Here is a 22,201-nt window from a genome sequence, read left to right as displayed (position 1 = left end):
CATGACTGGATGTGACATATACAGGAACATCCAAGGTATTGATAATAGCCAGGAGTGTGCAAAATGGCATATTTAAGCAACCATTTCTAGAATCTTCTTTGCTTTGTTAATTTAATGAATGAATAATATAACATGTCCACTGGAATGATGTGAATTCTCCCTTCTCCAGGTGTGAAGCTTACATTATTAATTACAGAAAAAAAAATTCCAAGATTTCACTGATAAGTGAGAGAATCTCTAGAAGATACAATTAACTTCAAAGTCACTTTTTTCTCAAGGTCGTTGTCTATAGAATTCTGATTATCACACAGGTAGAAAGAATCTAAATCTTTAAAAATAATATATGTTAGGTTATAAATGCTACAAAATAGGTTAATGATTAATCTATAGATAATTGGGCTGGGCGCAGTGGCTCATGCCTATAATCCCAGCACTTTGGGAGGCTGAAGGGGGTGGATCACCTGAGGTCAGGAGTTCAAGACCAGACTGACCAACATGGTAAAACCCTGTCTTTACTAAAATACAAAAAAGTAGCCAGGCATGGTGGCGGGTGCCTGTAATTCCAGCTACAAGGGAGGCTGAGGCAGGAGAATCGCTTGAACCCAGGAGGCGGAGGTTGCAGTGAACCGAGATTGTGCAATTGTACTCCAGCCTGAGCAACAAGAGCAAAACTCCATCTAAAACAAAAACAAAAACAAAAACAAAATCACTATAGATAAGCGAAGAAGCCCTTGTCTTATAGGCAATTTAAATTTGCAAAGGTGTTTACATAAATCCACTTCAGATCTTTCCAAAGTCACCAATAACATCATCTGTATTAGAATCAGTATATTGATTGACGGATTGACTGCTCCTTTGGAAAAGGGCTACCCCATAGGCAGTGCACTGAGAGTCGTCTACTTTCGCTTTATTATGTAGTTTTGCACCTGTGAATGTTCACGAAATGATATCTCACAAATAATGACTGACCACAAGTTTTCTATGCATGCTAGTTAGAAGTTACCACCTCCACTCTCTGCACAAATTTTAATTTTTTCCACTTTCTTCTGGATGTTGAAGCTGTCGCTGAAAACTTTCTAGAACTTTGACTGTTATCGAATCCCATGCATAGAATTTTGTGACCATCTTTGCAACAGAATTTCTGTGTGCTTTGTCTACCAACCATATGCTCAGTTTGAAACAGATGCTGAGAGGAATACAAAACCAATGGGAAAGCCACAGGCCTTGGGGACAGAAGTGGGGTAGAAATGACTGGAAGGTGGTGGTCTTCAGCTTTCCACACCCCAGCCCACCCTACCTCTCCTGACGCAAGCTCTTTGTCCAGCCAGTGTAGATGACAGAGGGTCACTCCAGATTGGCAGGGCAGCATAAACCCAGATGGAGAAAGTGATATGTGTGGTGTGCTCAGTGGGCTGAGAGACCGACTGATGGTGGAGAACATCAGATAATTAAAAGCTGACAGGTAATGTGGGGTTAAACTGAATAAATAAATAAATATAAATTAGGAACTTCTCCACATCCTAATATGGGGACTGAAGAGTGGGGAGAAAGGAAAAGGGAAGGAGAGGAGAAAGATTAAGAGACCACTTAGAGTAATGTTCTTTAATTAAAAAAATTTTCAGGCCCGGTGCAGTGGCTCACGCCTGTAATCCCAGCACTTTGGGAGGCCAAAGCAGGAGGATCACTTGAGGCCAGGAGTCCAAGACCAGCCTGGGCAATATGCCAAGACTCCATCTCTACAAAAAATTTAAAAAATTAGTCGAGAGTGGTGATATGCACCTATAGTCCAGTTACTCGTGAGGCTGAGGTGGAAGGATTGCTTGAGTCCGGGGAGGTTGAAGCTACAAAGAGTTTTTTGTTGTTGTTGTTGTTGTTGTTGTTGTTGTTTTAGATGGAGTCTCGCTCTGTCACCCAGGCTGGAGTGCAGTGGTGTGATCTTGGCTCACTGCAAGCCCTGCCTCCTGGGTTCAAGCGATTCTCCTGCCTCAGCCTCCCCAATAGCTGGGACTACAGGCACAGGCCACCACACCCAGCTAATTATTTTGTATTTTTGTAGAGATGGGTTTTTGCCTTGTTGGGCAGGCTGGTCTCGAACTCCTGACCTCAAGTGATCCACCCGCCTCCACCTCCCAAAGTGCTGAGATTACAGGAATGAGCCACCACACCAGTCCTGCAATGAAATATGATCGCGCCAATATACTCCAGCCTGGGTGACAGAGCGAGACCCTAATAAACAAATAATACAAATGTTCAAAAGCAAACGTTGTGGGGTGTGTCTTATCACTGATCAGAGCAACCAACATATAACACTTTGTCACATAGTCCCCATTTCTCTTTTCTCAGTTTGTCAACCAAAACTGAGCTCTTCTGTGGCAGCCATGAGAATGTTTCAGTTCAGCTGCAGGGATCACGACTGAATAAGGGCCCAGCTGCTAGACCTGAAATCCATGGCTCTGGGGGCGCCATTCCCTTAGGCTGCTCCCAGTCAATGACAGTGCAGTAGGGATTCTGGGGAGACCTGTTCCTAGAAGACAGGAGGCTCCTCTGACCACTAGTTTTGGCCTGGGGACTCCTTGCCAACTTTGCTGGATGGACTACATGGTGGTCTGGGACACCTCTACCAAAGATTCTCTCTCTCTGTTCCTCTCTCAGAGTCAAATTTGCCTGTGGCTTGAGTGTTTCCCCAGATTTCTCCGGCCATGCTCCACTTTCCTTCACGAGTCATTTTCCTTAATAAAACCCTTGCACATTTTATCCCTTCTTGGCAGCCACGTCTCAGTGCATCTGGACTAACACATCTTCCGAAGGCAAATTTGTTTCTATTCTCTTAGTTTTCCATGTCGCCTCATTGGAAGAGACGGGAAGAATGTGAAGATAATGGGATTGCAGACATCTGGAAGAATTTTACTCTAACCACGAAGAATTCAAAGCAAGTGTTTCCATTAGAAAACACTACACGAACACCAACACAAAAAGATGACAGTCAGGCTGGGCACAGTGGCTCACGCCTGTAATCCCAGCATTTTGGGAGGCTGAGGCGGGTGGATCACCTGAGGTCAGGAGCTCGAGACCAACCTGGCCAACATGGTGAAACCCCATCTCTACTAAAAATACAAAAATTAGCCAGGCCTGGTGGTGGGAGCCTGTAGTCTCAGCTACTGGGGAGACTGAGGCAGGAGAATTGCTTGAACCTGGGAGGCAAAGGTTGCAGTGAGCCGAGATCACGCCATTGTACTCTAGCCTGGGCAGTGAGCGAAATTCCACCTCAAAAAACAAACAAACAAAAAACCACGAGAGTTGCAGTTGGGTGCTTGGGGATTTGGGAGATACAGAGTTCGGTAATCCTCTTTTTAGTGATTCCCAAATTTTGTTGGTATCAACATTACTTGTTTGTGTGTGTGTGTGTGCGTGTGTGTATTTTGAGACAGGGTCTTGCTCTGTTGCACAGGCTGGAATATGCTGTCACGATCACGGCTCACTGAAGCCTCAACCTCCTGTGCTTAATTGATCTTCCCACCTCAGCCTCCCGAGTAGCTGGGACTACAGGCTCGTGCCACCATGCTAGGCTATTTTTTCTATGTTTTGTGGAGACAGGAGTCTCACTGTATTGCCAGCTTGTCTCAAACTCCTGGCTCAAGCAATCCTCCTACCTCAGCTTCCCAAAGTGCTAAGATTACAGGTGTGAGCCATGGTGCCCCACAAATGCATGTACCTGTTTTAAATGCAGATACCTGATTCCTTTCCATGTCCACACCCCTACTCCAAGACCTACAGAAATAATCTCCAGAGATGGAACCCGGGCATATGTACTTTTAACAAAATTGCTTTATGATTCCAATTTACACCAAAGTTTGAGAATCAGTGGACACCACTGCCCTGTTGCTCCAGAACTTGTTTTCTTAGGAGCGATAATGATTCAAAAGCTTCTGACTAGTTTTCTCTCTTTCTCTTCAAACTCGTGCCCGACACTTGTGCCACCTGATTCTTTGTGACTTGAGATTTTTTAAGATAGATGCGGTATGGAAAACTTAGCTTGTTATCACTTGTTTGTTCCCCCAAAGTTATGCATACACCTAATTATCTTAACCGAGGATGAAAAATCTCATCCTGGCCGGGCGCCGTGGCTCATGCCTGTAATCCTAGCACTTTGGGAGGTCAAGATGGGTGGATCACTTGAGGTCAGGAGTTCGAGACCAGAGTGGCCAACATGGAGAACCTCTGTCTCTACTAAAAATATAAAAATGAGCTGGGTGTGGTGGTGCATGCCTGTAATCCCAACAACTCGGGAGGCTGAGGCAGGAGAATCGCTTGAACCCGGGAGGCAGAGGTTGCAGTGAGTCAAGATCGCACCACTGCACTCCGGTCTGGGTGACAGAGTGAGACTCTGTCTTAAAAAAAAAAAAAAAAAGAAAAGAAAAAGAAAAAACTCATCCTCATCTCTTATGTCTTCAGATTTGTAGATTTCATGTCAGATTTCCTGAACGTATGGCACACATGCGTGTATTTTCAAATAGTTAATGCATACCACTGGTGTTTTACTTTGAACATGTCACTTTCTAGAGAAATAGTTACTCTGGCTTTTAGAAATTGGCCTATCTTGCATATCTCTTCCACAGAGGTTGCCACATTTGAGGTCTTGATAGAAGTGGAGCAGAGACCAGGCACAGTGGCTTACGGTTGTAATCCCAACACTTTGGGAGGCCAAGGCAGGAGAATTGCTTGAGGCCAGGAGTCGGAGACCAACCTGGGCATCCTAGAGAGACCCCCATCTCTACAAAAAAATTGGGAGGTTGCTCGAATCCAGGAGTTCAAGGCTGTAGTGAGCTGTGATTCCACCACTGCACACCAGCCTGGGCAACATAGCAAGACATGCAGGTCTTACATTTAAGTCTGTAATCTATCTATAGTTATTTTTTGAGCAAGATCCTGTCTCTGAAAAAAAAAAAAAAAAAGAATGGAACAGAGGAGACAAGTTCTAGCCATCTTCTCTGTTAACTGTAAGATCTAGGTGGATTAAATGGCAAGGCCTCCAGACTAAAAATTTTCCTCGAGTACAGGAATGGAAACATCATCAACTCAGTAACGTGAAGTTACAATTTTCCACCAACCTTTCCTTCTAACTTGATAAAACTTACATTCTGCACAACAAATATTCCTAAATTCAAAAGATCTTAGGTTGCTCAAATATAGTTCATAGTCCTTTTTTTCTTTTTTTAAGTATGAGCTCTTACAATATTTTGGTCTTTGTTTTGGGTTTTGTTTTGTTTTGTTTCAACTTTTAGGTTCAGGGGTACATGTGCAGGTTTGTTACATGGGTAAACTGCCACTGAGGTTTGGAATATGAATGATTCCATTACCCAGGCAGTGAGCATAGTTTCCAATAGGTAGTTTTTCAGTCCTTGCCCTCCTCCCACTCTCCTGCCTCTAGTAGTCCCCAGTGTCTATTGCTGTTATCTTTATGCTTGTGTATACTCAATGTTTAGCTCCCCCTTATAAGTGAGAACATGCAGTATTTGGTTTTCTGATCCTGCATTAATTTGCTTAAGGTAATGGCCTCCAGCTGCATCCATGTTGTGTTGCAAAGGACATAATTTTGTACTATTTTATGGCTGTGTAGTAGTCCTTGGTGTACATGTGTCACCTTTTGTTTATCTCATCCACTGTTGATGGACATCTAGGTTGATTCCATGTCTTTGCTATTGCGAATAGTGCTGCAATTAACATACAATTGCATGTTTCTTTTTTGTAGAATAATTTGTTTTCTTTAGGTACCTACCTAGTAGTAGGATTGCTGGGTTGAACGGTAGTTCTGTTTTAAGTTCTTTGACAAGTTACAGTGGCTGAACTAATTTACATTCCCACATTCAGTGTATATGCGTTCCCTTTTCTCCAGAACCTTGCCAACATCTGTTATTTTTTGGCTTTTTAATAATAGCCATTCTAGGCCAGGTGCAGTGGCTCACACCTGTAATCCCATCACTTTGGAAGCCAGAGGTGGGTGTTTGGAAACCTGAGATCAGGAGTTTGAGACCAGCCTGGCTAACAGGGTGAGACCCCATCTCTATTAAAAATACAAAAATTAGCCAGGCAGGTGGTGGTGACTGTAATCCCAGCTACTTGGGAGGCTGAGGCAGGAGAATCACTTGAATCCAGGAGGTGGAGTTTGCAGTGAGCCGAGATCTTGCCATTGCACTCCAGTCTGGGTGATAAGAGTGAAACTCCATCTCAAAAAATAATAACAATAGCCATTCTGACTGGTATGAGATGGTATGTCATTGCGGTTTTGATTTGCATTTCTCTGATGATTAGTGATGCCAAGCATTTTTTTCATATGTTTGTTGGCCACATGTGTGTCTTCTTTTGAGAACTGTTTATGTCCTTTGGCCCATTTTTTAATGGGGTTGTTTTTTGAACTGTTGAAGTTCCTTATAGATTCTGGAAAATAGAACTTTGTTGGATGCATAATTTGCAAATATTTTCTTCCATTCTCTAGGTTGTGTGTTTACTCTGCTGGTAGTTTCTTTTGCTGTGCAAAAGCTCTTTTGTTTAATTAGGTCCCACCTGTCAATTTTTGTTTTTGTTGCCATTGCTTCTGGGGACTTAGTCATAAATTATTTGCCAAGGCTGATGTTCAGAATAATATTCCCTAGGTTTTCTTCTAAGATTTGTATAGGTTTACATATTACATATAAGTCTTTCATTTATCTTGAGTTAGTTTTTGTATATGGTGAAATGTAGGGGTCTACTTTCATTCTTCTGCATATGACTAGCCAGTTATTCCGGCATCATTTATTGAATAGGGAATTCTTTCTCCATTGCTTGTTTTTGTTGATTTTGTCAAAGATTAGATGGTTGTAGGTATGTACTTTATTTCTGGGTCTCTATCTTGTCCCATTGGTCTATGTGTCTGTTTTTATACAGTATCATGCTGTTTTGTTTACTGTAGCCTTGTTGTATAGTTTGAAGTTGGGTAGTGTGATGCCTCCAGCTTTGTTCTTTTCGCTTGGAATTGCTTTGGCAATTCAGGCTCTTTTTTGGTTCCACACGAATATTATAACAGTTTTTTAATTCTGTGAAAAATGATGTCGATAGCTTGATAGGAATAGCATTGAATCTGCAGGTTGCTTTGGGCAGTATGGTCATTTTAATGATGTTGATTCTTCTGATCCATGAGCACGAGATGTTTTTCCTCTTGTCTGTATCATCTGTAATTTCTTTCAGCAGTGTTTTGTAGTTCTTCTTGTAGAGATCTGTCAACTCCTTGGTTAAATGTATTCCAGGGTATTTTTTTTAATGTGGCTATTATAAATGGAATTGCATTCTTAATTTGCCTCTCAGTTTGAATGTTATTGGTGTCTAGAAATGCTACTGACTTTTATACATTGGTTTTGTGTCCTGAAACTTTACTGAAATCATTTATTAGCAATAAGAGCCTCCTGGTGGAGTTGTTAGGGTTTTCTAGATATAGAATCACATTACCAGTGAAGAGAGACAATTTGACTTCTTTACCTATCTGGGTGCCTTTTATTTCTTTCTCTTGCCTGATTTCTCTGGCTGGGACTTCTAGTACAGCATTGAATAGGAGTGGTGAGAGAGGGTATCCTCGTCTTGTTCCAGTTCTTAAGGGAAATGCTTCCAGCTTTAGCGCATTCAGTATGTTGGCTGTGAGTTTGCCACAGATAATTCTTATTATTTTGAGGTATGTTCCTTCAATGCCTAGTTTATTGAGGGTTTTCATCACGAAGGGATGTGGGATTTTATCAGAAGTTTTTTCTGCATCTATTGAGATAGCTGGGCATAGTGGCTCATGCCTGTAATCCCAGCACTTTGGGAGGCCAAGGCAGGTGGATCACCTGAGGTCAGGAGTTTGAGACCAGCCTGGTTAACATGGTGAGACCCTGTCTCCACTAAAAATACAAAAAAATTAGCCAGGGATGATGGCACATACCTGTAATCCCAGCTACTCAGAAGGCTGAGGTAGGAGAGTCGCTTGAACCTGGGAGGCAGATGTTGCAGTGAGCTGAAATCACGCCACTGCACTCCAGGCTGAACGACAGAGCGAAACTCCATCTCAAAAAAAAAAAAAAAAAAAAAAAAAAGGAAGCTTTTTCTGCACCTATTGAGTGAGATGATCGTATGGTTTTTCGTCTTGGTTTTGTTTTTTACAGGTGTGAGCCATCGGCCAGGTCTTTATTTTTAACTCTGTTTATGTGATGAATCACATTTGTTGATCTGTGTATATTGAACCACAAATCTGCATCCCAGGAATAAAGACTACTTGATCATAGGGAATTGACTTTTTGATGGGTTGCTGGATTCGGTTTATAGCATTTTGTTGAGGATTTTTGTGTATATGTTCATCAGGGAGATTGGCCTGTAGTTTTCTTTTTTGTTGTTGTGTTTTTGCCAGATTTTGGTATCAGAGTGATGCTGGCTTTGTAGAATGAGTTAAGAAAGAGTCCTTCCTCCTCTACTGTTTGGAATAGTTTCACTAGGATTGGTACTAAGCTTTTATTTGTATGTCTGGTAGAATTCTGCTATGAATCCACCTGGTCTAAGGCTCTTTTTGGTTGGTAGGTTTTTTTTAAGTTACTCATTCAATTTCAGAACTTGATATTGGTATGTTCAGGGTTTCTATTTCTTCCTGATTCCGTCTTGGGAGTTTATGTGTTTCTAGGAAATTATCCATCTCCTGTAGATTTTCTAGTGTGTGTGCATAGAGGTGTTCATAATCTTACTTAAGGATCTTTTGTATTTTCTGTGGGATCAGTTGTAATGTCATTTTTGTTGTTTCTGATTGTGCTTATTTGGTTCTTCTCTCTCTTTTCTTTGTTAATCTAGTAGCAATCTATCAATCTCGATTCTTTCAAAGAAACTGTTTTTGGTTTTGTTGAGCCTTTGTACAAATTTTTGTGTCTTTATTTTGCTCTGTTCTGATTTATTTTCTTCTGCTAGCTCTGGGGCTAGTTCGTTCTTTTTTTTCTAGTTTCTCTAGGTGCTATGTTAGATTATGAATTTGAGATATTTCTAAATTCTTGATGTAGGTGTTTAGCACTGTAAACTTTCCTGTTAACACTGCTTTACCTCTATCCCAGAGATTTTGGTATGTTGTGTCTCTATCTTCATTTATTTCAAATAATTTTGAAATTTCTTCTTAATTTCATTGTTTACTCAAAAGTTATTCAGGAGCAAGTTGTTTAATTTTCATTTAATGTTGTGGTTTTGAGGGATCTCCTGGTTATTGATTTATACTTTTATCTCACTGTAGTCTGAATGTATGGTTGCTATGATTTCAATGTTTTTGAATTTATTGAGACTCGTTTTATGGCTGTGCATGTGGTTGATCTTGGACTATGTTCTATGTGCTGATGAGAAGAATATACATTCTGTGGTTGATGGGTAGAGTGTATCTATTTGGTCCAACTGGACAAGTGTTAAATTTAAGTACAGGATTTCTTTGGAAGTTTTCTGCCTCAGTTATCTGTCTAACACTGTCAGCAGAGTGTTGAAGTCCCCTGCCATTATTGTATAGCTGTCTAAGTCTTTTTGTAAGTCAAAAAGTGCTTGTTCTATGAATCTGGGTGCTCCAATGTTGCATATCCATTTAGGATAGTTAAAGTCACCTTGTTGGATTGAACACTTTATCATTATGTGGTGTCCTTCTTTGTCCTTTTTTACAGTTCGTGTAAAGTCTATTTTGTCTGATATGAGACTAGCGACCCCTGCTCTTTTTTATGTTTCTGTAATAGATCTTCCTCCAACCCTTTACCTTGAGTCTATGAGTGTTGTTATGGTGAGATGGCTCTGTTGAAGACAGCAGATGAATGGGTCTTGTTTTTTTACTCAACTTGCCATCCTGAGCCATTTTTTTTTGTTTTTGAGACAGAGTTTCACTCTTGTTGCCTAGGCTGGAGTGCAGTGGTGCGATCTCAGCTCACCACAACCTCCACCTCCTGGGTTCAAGCGATTCTCCTGCCTCAGCCTCCCAAGTAGCTGTGGTTACAGGCATGTGCCACCATGCCCGGTTAATTTTTTGTATTATTAGTAGAGACAGGGTTTCGCCATGTTGGCCAGGCTGGTCTCGAACTCCCGACCTCAGGTGATCCACCCACCTCAGCCTCCCAAAGTGCTGGGATTACAGGCATGAGCCATTGCGCCTGGCCACTCGGTGCCTTTTAACTGGAGCATTAAGACCATTGATATTCAAGGTTAATTAATTTGGTCTTTGAATGAGGGGTACAGTTTTCAATGTATTTGGGAGGTTTTTTTGTTGTTGTTGTTGTTTGTTTGTTTTTGAGACAGAGTCTTGCTCTGTCACCCAGGCTAGCGTGCAGTGGCACGATCTGGCTCACTGCAACCTCTGTCTCCTGGGTTCAAGAGATTCTTCTGCGTCAGCCTCCCCAGTAGCTGGGACTACAGGCGTGTGCCACCACGCTTGGCTAATTTTTGCATTTTTAGTAGAGACGGCATTTCACCATATTGGCCAGGTTTGTCTTAAACTCCTGACCTCATGATCCGCCCCCCTCGGCCTCCCAAAGTCCTGAGATTACAGGCGTGAGCCACAGCGCCCAGCCAAGTTTTTGTTGTTGTTGTTGTTGTTGTTGTTGTTTTTATAAAAGTAGTTCATGATGGCTGGATTCCTTTTATGTAGTACACATCCGTGATGGCATACTGTCTGACTACCTGACTAAACTTTCTTCGGGAAATTCTCTGGTCTATGGTTTCTTTTTTTTTTTTTTGACAGAGTCTCATTCTGTTGCCCAGGCTAGAGTACAGTGGTGTGGTCTCTGCTCACTGCAACCTCCACCTCCTAGGTTCAAGCGATTCTCCTGCCTCAGCCTCCCGAGTATCTGGGATTACAGGTACCTGCCACCATGTCTGGCTAATATTTTGTATTTTTAGTAGAGATAGGGTTTCACCATATTGGCCAGGCTGGTCTTGAACTCCTGACCTCATGATCTGCCCACCTAGGCCTCCCAAAGCAGTGGGATTACAGGCGTGAGCCACCGCGCCTGGCCCTTCTGTGGTTTCTTATTGTCTCAGGTCAAGCACGCATTTCCTCCATGTGGTATTTTAGGGTATGTGAAATGTGTTCTCAACCATCTTCATAAGTTTTGTTTCTTCAGGTCCCCTTATGTAGCCCATCAGAACTACTTTCTATTTCCAAATGTTCCATGGCACACCACCTCCGTGCCTCTGTGTTCCCCACGTGGAAGGTTCTGTCTCCATCTCTTACTCCACTGATTCTTCAAGTCCAAGTTATATAACCCCCACAGCCTTTTGTATGGTACTTTAGTGTAAAATGCCTTATGTTAGCATAAACTGAGTATTTGTCATATTCAGTTATATTAGACTGAATATTCTTAAAGAGTAAGAATCAGTTCTTATCTATCCTTTAGACTACTGGGATCAGCACAGTTTATTTAGTAAAATTGAATACCTTCAATCAAAGCCTCCAACCAGCAGTGACAGACTCAGTATCAGTTCTTAAAAAGTATCTGGTTGCTGAAGACAACCATACATCTATCGTTGGGGTAGCTGGGTGCAAAACGAAAAAAGGAAAGAGAATAATACTTTCAAGTACTTACTATGTACAGTGCATTATTATGTCCTTTTATATAATTCAGTCAGTCAGTCATTCAACAAACATTTATCGAGTCTCACTAGCGCTGTGCTAGGAGATGGGAATACAAAGATAAAAAGTCATAATCCTTGCTTTTAAGGCACTAATAATCTAATACAGCAAGTATATCAATGAATTCAGTCTAACATGATGGAAGCAATGATAGAGGACACATGAAGTGCTTTGGGAACACAGAGACTAGATATATACGTTCAATTATCTGGGCAGCCAATTCCTTCCAGAGGAAGTATCCTTGAGATGAGCTTTGAAATATAAGAAGTCAGCTAGATAAGGAAATGGGGAAGGGCATTCCAGGGACAGGGAAAAGTATGCACAAAGGCCTGGCAGCATGAAATACCACCATGCTTGTGGGAGTGGGGGTTATGGCAGGAAACAAGACTACAGAACTGGGCAAGGGCCAGGATATGAAAGACCATGGGGATAAGTTTAGGTTATCCTGAAAGCTAGAGGACATCTTGAAGGCTTTAAAGCCAGAGAGTGATGGGATCAGGTTTGCCCTTTAGAAAGGCCCCACTGGCAGTGACTTGGAGAATGCATTGGAGGGAAGACAGGTGGACTAGTTAGAATAGACTAGTTAGAATGCTTTTGCAGTCATCTCATGGGGGAGTGATGAGAGACGAAACAAATGGGAATAGAGAAAAAGAAAGCAATAAGAGAGGGAGACTAGATTCCATGAAACTTGGAGATTGTTTGGACGTGGGGTGGGGTTAAGAATGAAGAATCTAGGATTCCCACACATTGCCTTGGATGATGATACAACTCAGACTAGGGTGAGGGAGGTGAGGCACTTGCCTCAGACACAAAATTAAGGTGGAATCTCCCAAAACTCAGCAAGATAAATAATACTTTAATGCAATATTTGCAAAATTAAAATGACGGCAAGAGTCCGGGTGCAGTAGCTCACGCCTGTAATCCCAGCACTTTGGGAGGCCAAGGTGGGGGGAATCACTTGAGGTTAGGAGTTCAAGACCAGCCCAACCAATATGGTGAAACCCCATCTCTACTAAAGGTACAAAAATTAGCCAGGCATGATGGTGGATGCCTGTAATCCCAGCTACTCGGGAGGCTGAGGCAGGTTGCAGTGAGCTGGGATCGCACCACTGCCCTCCAGCCTGGGCGACAGAGTAAGACTCTGTCTCAAAAAAGTAAATACATTAATTAAATAACTCCAAGAAAATCCATGATGAACAAAGCGTCAAAATTTTAGGAAAGAATGTGGCTGTGCTTGCATGATCTGGTTTCACTCACCTCGCCCTAACCCTGGCCCTGAATAAGAAAGGTATTGTTAATTCATTTTCACTGAGAAAACTGCAGTCCAGAGAAGTAAAATTACTAACTGAAGGTCACACAGCCAGCAAATGCCAGGATCCAGGGCCCTCACCCCGGGAGTGCATAAGGCAGTGCCCCTCTCCGCTGCGGCACCCTTGCAGGGCTGAGGTCCCCTGGCTGCAGTGGTGAGTGCTGTGCTGTCTTCCTTACTTGCTTTCCACTTTTAGCAAATAGTGACTATGTCAATAAAGGGAGGTGTCCTCAAACCCTATTGTCTTGAGTTGAGTTTAGCAGTAAAACAAACAAACAAAGGTCATATACAAGCAGAGAGTTAAGTGTGCAAGTTACAAAAGTAATAAAATCTTGGGCTAGACGCAGTGGCTCATGCCTGTAATCTGAGCACTTTGGGAGACTGAGGTGGGAGGATCACCTTAGCCCGGAAGTTTGAGGCTGCAGTGAGCTGTGATTGCATCACTGTGCTCCAACTGGGGTGAAAGAGCAAGACATTGTCTCAAAAAAAAAGAAAAGAAAAGAAAAGAAAAGAAACAAACAAAGAAAAAGAAATCTTTGAGAGCCAGTCTGGACTCAAATAGCAAACATCAATTTCTGAAGTTTCGGAAAGCGTGGAATCAGCAAATACAGAATTGATCATGCAAATGATGACCCATGGTGTCAGTACACACGCATTAAGTATAGTTACTTGGAATCAATACAATCGAAATAAGTAAATATATGGGCACTTTGGCACTCAGGTCCTTCATCTCAGAATTCCTGGAGGTTCCACTCTGCCACCAGATCTCAGTTGGCATCTGATATGGTTTGGCTGTGTCCTCACCCAAATCTTGTATCAAATTATAGTTCCCATAATTCCCTTGTGCTTTGGGAGGGACCCACCGGGAGATAATTGAGTCATGGGGGCTGTTCATGGTAGTGAATAAGTCTCACAGCATCTGATGGTTTTATAAGAGGAAACTCTTTTTGCTTGGCTCTCACGCTTCTCTTGTCTGCCACCATGTGAAATGTGACTTTCACCTTCCACCATGATTGTGAGGCCTCCCCAGGAATGTGGAACTATGAGTCTATTAAATCCCTTTCTTTTGTAAATTGCCCAGTCTCGGATATGTCTTTATCAGCAGCGTGAAAACAGACTAATACAGCATCTGTGGAAAACAAGTAATCTTTCTTTTAACTTGGTCAATTCCAGAGATTTTGAGCTCTCAATTCAGACATGAGCCCTGCCAATGCCTTTAGACAGAGCTTCCTTCCGCAGACTACTGTGAAGAACGTGTTTTGTTTTTGTTTTGAGATGGAGTCTCACTCTGTCCCTCAGGCTGGAGGGCAGTGACACAACCTTGGCTCACCACAACCTCTGACTCCTAGGTTCAAGCAATTCTCTTGTCTCAGCCTCCTGAGTAACTGGGATTATAGGCACATGCTGTCACACCCAACTAATTTTTGTATTTTTAGTAGAGACGGAGTTTTCCCACGTTGGCCAAGGTGGTCTTGAACTCCTGACCTCAAGTGATCTGCCAGAATGCGTTCTAAGTGGCTCTGAGTAACAAACTTCCCAGTGTTGATGATGGCCCAGTACATGACCTAGACTGATGACAATTCTCAGCCCAAATTATGGTGGCTTTAGCCACTGCAAAGCTGTATAAGGTACAGAATAGCACTAGTTATATATGTTTTCATATTTCTTTTCTCTTCGTGATATGAATCCACTATAATGCACTAAAAGATTATTTATTTACTGCTGTAATTTTGTTTTCCATTATAGCTATTGCTTCCCAAAGTCAACGTAAAAATAGTTTACTACTGGTAACTTGCTTGGTTAACCCAACTTACGCAATATGTTAGTATAGTAAATGTTTTATATAAACAGTTTTTGAGGGCACAGCACAAGTCAAAAGTCCACAGAGGCAATGTGACTTAATTTCTGGAAAATTAAGAGTTTCATGAACATCTAAGAATTGAAATAGATGAACATATATTTAATGGTTAGTGGCATCAAAATCAAACATTAAGGCTAATTGCAATGTACTTATCTCACTTGACCAGTTAAAATGGTTTTCAACTTGTAAAATTCTGCCTTTGAGGTAAGATTACAACATGTAAAAGTTTTTCAGTGTGATTTTAACCAACCTAGCCATTTATTTAGGACTAAGACCATATTTTTGATCAGGGACATTTTCTCCTTGTTCAAGTACAGTTGTAAATTTGTTTTATTTTGAAATATTTTAACATAAAAAAATGTTTAGCATGTAATGTTATGGGCACCTATTCAGCAAAAAGCCCCATTTAAGTTGTAAACTTGGTATAACTGAAGCTTTCTGTGCACTCCTCCCCATGTTGTTCCCACTTTTCCCATTGGGTACTGACATCAATCCCAGTTATTCTTGCTACATGTTACCTATATCAGTCCGTTGTCATACTGCTATGAAGAAATACCCCAAACTGGGTGATTTATAAAGGAAAGAGGTGTAATTGACTCACAGTTCTGCATTGCTGGGGAAGTCTCAGGAAACTTACAATCATAGTGGAAGGCAAAGGAGAAGCAGGCACTTCCTTCACAGGGTAGCAGGGAGTGCATGCAGGAGAAATGCCAAATACTTATAAAACCATCAGATCTTGTGAGAATTCACTCACTATCATGAGAACAGCATGGGGGAAACCACCCCCATAATTCAATTACCTCCACCTGGTCCCACCTTTGATACATGGGGATTATGGAGATTACAATTCAAGATGAGATTTGGGTGGGGACACAGAACCTAACCAGATCATTCCACCCCTGGCCTCTCCCAAACCTCATATCCTTTTTACATTTCAAAACCAATCATACCTTCCCAACAGTGCCCCAAAGTCTTCATTCATTCCAGCATTAAACCAAGTCCAAGTCCAAGTCCAAAGCCTCATCTGAGACAAGGCAATTCCCTTCTACCTATGAGCCTGTAAAATTAAAAGCAAGTTAGTTACTTCCTAGATACAATGGGGGTACAAGCATTGCGTAAATGCACTCATTCCAAATGGGAGAAATTGGCAAAAATGAAGGGGTTACAGGGCCCTTGCAAGTCCAAAATCCAGTGGGGCAGTCAAATCTTAAAGCTCCAAAATCATTTCCTTTGACTCCATGTCTCACATCCAGGTCACGCTGATGCAAGGGGTGGGTTCCCATGGTCTTGGGCAGCTCCACCCTGTGGCTTTGCAGGGTACAGCCCCCCTCCCAGCTGCTTTCACAGACTGGCGTTGAGTGTGGCTTTTCCAGGTGCATGGTGCAAGCTGTTGATGGATCTACTATTCTGGCGTCTGGAGGACAGTGGCCCTCTTCTCACAGCTCCACAAGGCAGTGCCCCAGCAGGGACTCTGTGTGGGGACTCTGACCCCATATTTCCCTTCCACACTGCACTAGCAGAGGTTCTCCATAAGGGCTCTGCCCTTGTGGCAAACTTCTGCCTAGATATCTAAGCATTTCCATATATCCTCTGAAATCTAGACAGATGTTTCCCAACCTCAATTCTTGACTTCTGTACACCCACAGGCCCAACACCACAGGTAAGCCACCAAGGCTTGGGGCTTGCGTCCTCTGAAGCAACATCCTGAGCTTTACCTTAGACCCTTTTAGTCATGGCTGGAACGCAGGCCACCAAGTCCCAAGACTGCACAAAGCAGCAGGGCCCTGGGCCCGCCCATGAAACCATTTTTTCCTCCTAAGCTTCTGGGCCTGTGATGAGAGGGGCTGCCAAGAAGACCTCTGACATGCCCTGGAAATATTTTCCCCATTGTCTTGGAGATTAACATTTGGCTCCTCATTACTTAAGCAAATTTCTGCAGTGGGCTTGAATTTCTCCTCAGAAAATGGGTTTTTCTTTTCTATTGCTTTGTCAGCCTGCAAATTTGTCAAACTGTTATGCTTGGCTTCCCTTTTAAACATAAGTTCCAATTCCAAACCATCTCGTTGCAGATGCAGAAAACTGAATGCTTTTAAGAGCACCAAAGTCACATCTTGAACACTTTGCTGCTTAGAAAATTGTTCTGCCAGATACCATAGATCATCTCTGTCAAGTTCAAAGTTCCACAGACCTCTAGGGCAGGGGCAAAATGCCATCAGTCTCTTTGCTAAAGCACAGCAAGAGTCACCTTTGCTCCAGAATAAGTTCCTCATCTACATCTGAGACAGCCTTAGCCTGGACTCCATTGTCCATATCACTATTAGCATTTTAGTCAAAACCATTCATTCAACAAGTCTCTAGGAAGTTCTAAAATTTCCCACATCTTCCTGTCTTACTCTGAACCCTCCAAACTGTTTCAACCTCTGCCTGTTACCTAGTTCCAAATTCACTTCCACATTTTTGGGTGTTTTTATAGCAGTGCCCCACTACCTTGGTACCAATTTACTGTATTAGTCCATTCTCACACTACTATGAAAAAATACCTGAGACTGGGTAATTTAATAAAGGAAAGAGGCTTAATTGACTCACAGTTCCGCATTGCTGGGGAGGCCTCAGGAAACTTACAATCGTGGTGGAAGGCAAAGGAGAAACAAGCACCTTCTCACAGGGTGGCAGGACAGAGTGAGTGCAAGCAGGGGAACTGCCAGACACTTATAAAGCCATCAGATCTCATGAGAACTCACTCACTATCACGAGAACAGCAGGTGGGAAACCGCCCCCACGATCCAATTACCTTCACCTGGTCCTGCCCTTGACACGTGAGGATAATGGGGATTACAACTCAAGATCAGATTTGGGTGGGGACACAAAGCCCAACCGTATCATTATCCCTCTGAACTGTTGGGTACATTCTTTAATGACCAGGGGCTTTGGGATGTGTAGAAGAATATTCCTAGCTATTTGTACTTTGTTTAATGCTCAGATTATTAAACCTCATATATCTAATATTTGAAAACTAAATTTTCTTGAACATTTAAGAATTAAATTTAATTAATTAAATTTCCCCAAACAATTTTAAACTGTAATTACAAATATATTTATTAGCATGGTTGATTTCTAAGACATTTCGAACACCTCAGATGGTGTATGTAAATAAAACATACAAATGATAATAGAATGTATCATTATACTTAAATTATTTTTGAGACATCAGAATAACTAGCTAACTTTATTATGTTTGTAGTTATTTTTATACCTTTTTTGGGTTATAGTTATTTTTATTTTAATAACATCTTGAGTTTTTGTAACAATTTTTTTGATACATTCCCAGGATTGCAGTAATCTTACCAGATCCAAAAGAAAAATACTCCATAGAACAGCCAAGGTTGTAAGATGTGGCTTATCAAAGATTATTCTCCAGAGCACAGGACTTGAGGGTTTCTTAGGTGAGTCAAATCTGATCCCTGGTCATGGGGCTGAACTTCTTGTTTATAGTAAAGCTCCACTTAACATCTCAGTAAAACTTTTCAAGATCATTTTTAGCCTGTGTTTTAGTTTTTGCAACTTGCTATCTTCCTTCAAAATAGTTTACTTTGAGCAGGGAATGGAGACTCATGTCTGTAATCCCAGCACTTTTTCTTTCTTTCTTTCTTTCTTTCTTTCTTTCTTTCTTTCTTTCTTTCTTTCTTTCTTTCTTTCTTTCTTTCTTTCTTTTCTTTTCTTTTCTTTCTTTTTTTTAAGTTCTGGGATACATGTGCAGAAGTTGCAGGTCTGTTACATAGGTATACATGTGCCATGGTGGTTTGCGGCACCCTGTCTCCTAGGTTTTAAGCCCCGCATGCATCAGGTATTTGTCCTAATGCTCTCCTTCCCCTTCTCCCCCACCCCTCGACAGGCCCCGGTGTCCGATGTTCCCCTCCTGTGTCCATGTGTTCTCATTGTTCAACTCCCACTTATGAGTGAGAACATGTGGTGTTTGGTTTTCCGTTCCTGTGTTAGTTTGCTAAGAATGATGGTTTCCAGCTTTATCCATGTCCCTGCAAAGGACGAGAACTCATTCATTCTTTTTATGGCTGCAATCCCAGCACTTTGAGATGCTGAGGTGGGAGAACCAATTGAGCCCAGGAATTGGAGGCTGCAGCGAGCTAGGATCACCCCACTGCACTCCAGCCTGGGCGATATAGTAAGACCCTGTCTCTAAAACACAAAACAGGCCGGGCGCGGTGGCTCACGCCTGTAATCCCAGCACTTTGGGAGGCCGAGACGGGTGGATCACGAGGTCAGGAGATCGAGACCATCCTGGCTAACATGGTGAAACCCCGTCTCTACTAAAAAATACAAAAAACTAGCCGGGCGAGGGGACAGGCGCCTGTAGTCCCAGCTACTCGGGAGGCTGAGGCAGGAGAATGGCGTAAACCGAGGAGGCGGAGCTTGCAGTGAGCTGAGATCCGGCCACTGCACTCCAGCCTGGGCTACAGAGCGAGACTCCATCTCAAAAAACAAACAAACAAAAAAAACACAAAACAAGCAAAAATCCAAATCGTTTACTTTTTCTTTATAGTCCTGGTTGGTTAGTGTTAGATAACACGTTCTGCTATTATATATTCACCTGGTCTGTTTTCATATTAAAACCCTATTCATTTCTTGTTGTATTTCACTATAACCTGTAGGACTATCAAGAAGTTTAATTACCTAGGAGATGCACAGTTAGCTTTCCTCTTTAAGACATTTGACACATTTATCTCTATTGAACTATTGTTTTGCATCTTATGTGTAACCAGCTGCTGTGATTGTTAAACTCCTATCTTCCCTGCTGTTGTGTGTGACCACTGGGGACAGTAATTCTTCCTGTCTTTTGTATAGTCTCTACAATTTCCAGGACTTTTTAACAGTGTTGTATTCAACATTTTTCTTTTTTTTTTTTTTTTGAGACGGAGTCTGCTCTGTTGCCCAGGCTGGAGTGCAGTGGCGCGATCTCGGCTCACTGCAAACTCCGCCCCCCGGGTTCACGCCATTCTCCTGCCTCAGCCTCCCGAGTAGCTGGGACTACAGGCGCCCGCCACCACGCCCCACTAATTTTTTGTATTTTTTTTTAGTAGAGACGGGGTTTCACGGTGTTAGCCAGGATGGTCTCGATCTCCTGACCTTGTGATCCGCCCGCCTCGGCCTCCCAAAGTGCTGGGATTACAGGCTTGAGCCACCGCGCCTGGCGTGTATTCAACATTTTTCTTATACAGATAGGAAGAATTATACATCCATACTTGATTAATAGGTAAAAACTTAAAGAAAGAAAGAAAACACACATGCTTCCTCTTTTATTTATTAAAATCAATACAAATAAAACGTATTTCCTTATAATCATTCTTTTTCCAGTACGTTACCTTTTGTATAATTTAGGCTGATGTTCTTTTTTCAGGTATCATAAACCCTTGGCCTTTTATAGATTCGATTTGTTCTAACTAAGTTTATTAACAGTAATGTTTATTGTTCATGATGGGAAACCATTTAAGTAAGTTGCTTTGCCCTGTAGCATTGTTCTGGCATCCTTAAAGACGTTCTGGCTTTTTGGCAAGACATGAAGTTCTAAAAACCATCCTGATTTTTCCTGCTGAAAGACATGGAATCAGCTGTTCTCTAGGAGTCCTTCTCTTTTTGGTAGACAGTAGTATTAGAAAGCAACTTATACTTATATCCATCTGCATAAGAAAAATGTTGAATACAACACAGTTAAAAAGTCCCAGAAATTGTAGAGACTATACAAAAGACAGGAAGAATTACTGTGCCTAGTGGTCACATACAACAACAGGGAAGACAGGAGTTTAACAATCACTGAAGCTGTTAGACATAAATGTGCTGCTGTTGCCATGGGACCAAATTCAAGAGTGATAGAGCTAGAAAATATATGTTTTAAAGCCAAAAGCTTATACTGATTTTTCCATTTAAATACATGATGTTACTATACTCTACTTTCCTAATAGTAGAAAGTTTTATCATTGCCTAACTGAGAAAAGCCATTCCCTGCCACAAGAAGGAAAATCTCTAACCGCTGAACATTTATTTCACCAAAACTCCTCCCAGGAAATATAAGTTCCCCACAAATAACACATTTTGATTTACTATTCTATTTAATTAAACAAGTACATAACTGAAGCATTCTGAACACAGATGCAGGAGGACTTAGGTGTCAGGCTGAAGATCACTTATGTCTTTTTTTTTTTTTTTGGGCTATTAATCATGCCACGTTATTTTTAATTATGTACAAAGTTCTAACATGTCACCCAGGGACCATTTCACCCACTGCTCTGTTTGGCCGCCAGTCTTTTGTCTCTCTCTTCAGCAATGGTGAGGCGGATACCCTTTCCTCAGGGAAGAGAAATTCATGGTTTGTTGCCCTTGCCAATAACTAAAATGTTGGAAATTCAAGCGGTAAACCTGTTGCCATTGGCATCTTTCACGTGAACCACATCAAACGATCCAGGGTGCCTCTCTCTGTTGCTGATCACACCAATTCTTCCCAGGTTAGCACCTCCAGTCACCATACACAGCTTACCGGCATCAAACTGGATGAAATCAGTAATCTTGCCAGTCTCCAAATCAATCTGAATGGTGTCATTCACCTTGATGAGGGGATCAGAATAGCGGATAGTGTGAGCATCATGAGTCATCAGATGAGGGATTCCTTTCGTGCCCACAAAGATTTTTCTCACTTTGCACAACTTGTACTTGGCCACCTCAGGTGTAATAAGATGTATATCAAAGTGACTCTTGGTGTCATAGATCAGACAGAAATTCTCTCCCTTCTTGTCAATGCTGATGACATCCATGAATCCAGCAGGGTAGGTTATATCAGTTTCAGACCTTGCCATCGATCTTAATGAACGGCTGCATGCAAATCTTTACTTCATCTCCTGTCAGGGCATACTTAAAGTCTGTTCCTTAGGAAAATGATGAGGGGGAGACACTCTCTCAACTTGTAGGGACCACTGGATGGACGAGGAGCAAACACACTGAACAATGTATCCAGCATCCAATGCTTTGGAGCTGCTACCTGCTTCAGATGCTTCTTGGGACTATGAGCCATGGCTGCGTTAGGCAAGGAAAGAGGATCACCTATGTCTTAACCCTTTCTTGTTGCAATAACAGAATAACTAAACCTGGGTAATTTATAAAGAAAAGAGGTTTATTTAGTTGGTTCTGCAAGCTAGGAAGTATGAGAAGAACGGCTCCAGCATCTGCTTGGCTTCTGATGAGGGGCCCATGGTAGGTTAAAATATGATGGAGAGGCTGGGCGTGACGGCTCAAGCTTGTAATCCCAGTGCTCTGGGAGGCCAAGGTAAGCAGATCATTTGAGGTCAGGAGTTCGAGACCACCCTGGCCAACATGATGAAACCCCATCTCT

The 22,201-nt window shown here is 42.0% G+C and overlaps 1 pseudogene; it reads right to left on the bottom strand.

The window, feature by feature from the left end:
• Window positions 1-21,092: 21,092 nt before the first annotated feature.
• LOC105479931 (small ribosomal subunit protein eS4, X isoform-like) lies at window positions 21,093-21,883 on the bottom strand (annotated as a pseudogene).
• Between the last annotated feature and the right edge of the window lie 318 nt (window positions 21,884-22,201).

The sequence above is a fragment of the Macaca nemestrina genome, chromosome 9 (genome assembly GCF_043159975.1).
Source record: "Macaca nemestrina isolate mMacNem1 chromosome 9, mMacNem.hap1, whole genome shotgun sequence".
NCBI classification, from domain to species: Eukaryota; Metazoa; Chordata; class Mammalia; order Primates; family Cercopithecidae; genus Macaca; species Macaca nemestrina.
The sequence above is the reverse complement of the archived record's forward strand: the minus strand, read 5'-3'. Positions and strand labels throughout refer to the sequence as shown.